Genomic DNA, 3854 nt, shown 5'->3' with positions numbered 1-3854 from the left:
AGTCACAAGTCACTTTGTATCATACTAAGGCAGTTGTTTTTTGGCATGCGTCCTGCAAGAGTATATTCATGACTTCTAAAACTCAAAGTATTGCTTTTTAAAAATTATTTTTAATTGTTAACCTTTTTACTGAAGTGTAACATTCATACAGAAAAGAGCACAAGTGTTCAGCTCAATGAATTGTCACAAAGTGAAACACTTCTATTATTTCACTCAGGCCAAGAAATAGAACATTTCCAGCATCTCAGAAGCCCCTCCCAAGTACTACTGTATTGCTTTTTAAAGCAATCTTTAAAAAGCTTGTTTAGAGACATTCAACACGTGCAGTTGTGAGGTCATGCTACCAGATATAGTTACCAAAGCTGTGTTAAATTTCTTTGACAATGGATTCTGTGGCAAATGACCTCTACAAGCATCCAGAATAGATTATTGAGGACATTTCAGGTTAACAGGTCTTACCTAAACAGTAAACTTAGTTAGCATTTATTGGGCACTTACTATGTGTCATGTACACAGTGCTTTACATATCTTAAATAAATTAATCCTTAGGCCCACTTTATTGATGAGAAAACTGAGGCAAAGACAGGTTAAGTAACTTTCCCAAAGCCACACAGTTTGTAAATGGCAGAGTCTGGTTCCCGAGCCAGGCAGTCTGGCTCCAGAATCCACAAGCTTAGTCACCATACCATATTGCCCTATCCAGTGGTTTGTTGTTCAAAATAAAGTAAACGAGACCAAACCCTGTAATATGAGAGACTTTGTAAGAACTCAAATATAAGGTTACTCCCTCTTTCCTGAGGGATGATTTTGGAGACACAAAAAAGCAAAAACCTCACCCTATATTCAAGCTTATACGGTATTTGCAGATGACTCCCAAATATTTATGTCCAATGCAGACCGCTCCTCTAAGCTGCAGACCTACCTACCCAACAGGCACTTCAAAGTCAGCAGCCCCAAATCACGAGTCATCCATCATCTTTCCATACGCACCCCCCTGCAACCTACTCCTGCTCCTCTTGTCTAGCACAGTGAATGTCACCATCATCCATCCAGCTGCGCAAAGCCAGAAACTTGGATGTCATTAAGGACTCCAGCCTCTCCCTCACGCCTGTCTTCCAAAATCACATTCCCTTCCTCTGTTTTAACTGCAAGTTTTTTTTTTCTCTCCAGAAGTTCCTGATTTCTTCATACCATCTGTACACGTATCAAGTCCAGAATACCTTTTTTTCTCACAGCCTACGCATGGTCATATGGAAGAAGAGATGTGGAGATGTCAAAGCTCTTCTAGTTCCTTCAAGAATGCCTACTCTCCACCTGTCTGATTTCACCTCTCCCCCATTTTCCTCCCAAGTTGACCCCTCAAGCCCCTTCCTATCTCCCTGCCCAGCTTCCTCCTAGCTTTATTTTTTCTGGGGAGTATACTTTGAGTTAGAACATCATCCCCCAAACTCTTCTTTCCAAGACCCCCCAATCTCTAGCCTCAAACTCGGGATGAAGGAGGAAGTGAGGGAAAGAGAACCAGGGGGATGAAGGAGTGAAAAGGCATAAAGGAATAAAGAGAATGGGATCATGAGAAGTGACTGGCAGGAGAGAATGGGGAAATTAGGATGGAAGAAGGGGATGGGGAGAGGAGTGTGGGGAAAAGAGGAATGAGAGGAGAGAATGGGTAGAAGGTGTGAGAAAAAAGGTGTGACGAGGAGATGGGGAGAAAGACACGGGGAGAAGGGGGTGGGGAGAAAGCGGTGGAGAAGAGAGACGGGGAGAAGGGATAAGAGCCGGGCTGGGAAAGAAAGGGACGGGGGAGAGGATAGGGAACAAGAGCGAGAAGACGCGGATGGAGAGAGAGGCTGGGAGGGAGAAGGAGCCAGAGGGAGAAGGGGACAGGGAGGGAGAAGAGGGGATGGTGGGGGGAGAGGGGCCGGGAAAGGAGATGGAAGAGGAGAACGAGAAGGAGGCGAGCAGTAGGGAACGGGGAGAAGGGGGAGGGGAGAAGTGACGAGAAGGGACGAGAGAACCGGGACGTGGGGACGGCGCGGCGCCGGGGCCGGATCCGGCGCCGGGGCCTGGGGCCGGGAAGTCGAGGGGCGGAGGGAGGACGGGCGGGCGCTGGGGGGGCCGCGGCGCTGGGCGCGGGTGGGGGCGGGGCGGGGGCTCCGCGGGCCGAGGGGCGGGGGCTCGGGTTACCGCGCGGAGGGAGGGGGAGGGGAGGGGAGGGGGCGCGGGGCCGCGGCGGCGAGTCTCGCATCCTCCGCGGGGCTGCTGTGGAGGAGGCGGTGCCCCGGCGGCGGCGGCGGCGGCGGCGGACGGACCGATCGACGCCCAAGGGCGCGCGGACCGACGGCCAGCTGCCCCGAGGGGATCTCGGGACCCGGAGACAGCAACGGCGGACGATGTGCGGCCCCAGGCCCGGCGCCGGCGGGCGCTGCCCGGGGGGCTGACCGCTGCCGGACGGCGCCCCAGCACCGGGCGTGAGAGCCCGCTCCGCGCGGAGGTCAGTGCCCGCGGCCCCCGGCCCGTCCGGCCTCGCCCGCCCGGTCCGCCGGCCTCCCCCGGGCTGCGGCGGCGGCGGCGGCGGAGCCGGGGGCTTTGTTCTGAGCTGGAGACAATGGGGGAGGGGGGGCCGGGGCCTGCGGGACGAGGGCGAGCGTGAACGGGAGCGTGGGGGCAGGGCCCGGGGGTCTTTGTGTGCGTGTGTCATCGAATCGGGGCGTGTGAGAGCGAGCCGGGGTGCGGGGTGCGGGCAGGGTGTGTGTGTGCTACTCCTAGTGTGAGTGCATCCTCCGAGTGTGAGTCAGTGCGTGCCACTGGGAGGTTGTGTGTCCGGGTGTGTTTCTCTGGCCGAGTGTGCATGTGCGTGTCACTCCGAGAGTGTGAGGGTCGGAATGAGTTTGTGTCATGGTGAGTGGGTCCCAGTGAGGGGGTGTGTGAGTATGTGTGTGTAGCCTGGCTCTGTGGGAGCCATATGTCAGAATGTGGAGGATGGTTGTGTGACAGAGATAAACTGAGACAGAGACAAAGAAACTGCATGGGGAAAAGTAAAGAGAAGCAGAGGAGAGACCCGGAAAGCCTGAAGTGTAGGTAGGTCATCCATACTAGTGTTCTAAGTGGGATCCAGTGCCTAAGCAACTGGGAGTTTGAATCCAGGAAGCCAAGATCTGAATCCCATGCTGGGGACAGGGGGAGGTCACTGCAGGCCTGGGTCCCACATGGAGGGGTGAGGAAAGGGAGGTCTAGAAGCACAATGAATTCAGTGTGGCGTGGACTGGGCCGGCAGCCACAAGGTCATAGGCCAGACAAATATTGTCGCTTATGTCAATTTCTCAAATACCCACAGGGACACAATCATAGCTCTACACAACCCACAGGGGACACAGTCCCAGGCAGCGCACATCCTCAGGAGTTACCCTCACAACCATAACATGGCCCCAGGAAACTGTCAGAACCGACACACACCCACAGTAGATTCTGTTAAGCCAACACACACCTATGGAAAATGCTCTCATGACAACACATACCTACAGCAGAAATGTTGCAACCTGCACATCCCCACAGTATCATTGTCGAGGCCAACACACACCATGGCAGACACCGTTACTGCCAGAACCTCTCCAGAGACACTGTTACAGCAATACATATTCATCAGAAGCACTGTCACAGCTAGCACATTGTATAGGTTATACATACTTCATCATGGATAGCAGGTGTCCCAGAGACCTGGCACTTACAGGAGGCTGTGTTACAATCACCCTTACCACAAAACCACTTGCACAGCCCCTAGGAGACTGTCATGGGAGACACACACTCATCACACTCAGAGAGAGCTGTCTCACTTGCTAAATAAACTCCCCATAACT

The sequence above is a fragment of the Cynocephalus volans genome, chromosome 4 (genome assembly GCF_027409185.1).
Source record: "Cynocephalus volans isolate mCynVol1 chromosome 4, mCynVol1.pri, whole genome shotgun sequence".
Lineage (NCBI taxonomy): Eukaryota > Metazoa > Chordata > Mammalia > Dermoptera > Cynocephalidae > Cynocephalus > Cynocephalus volans.
Note: the sequence above shows the minus strand (reverse complement) of the source record.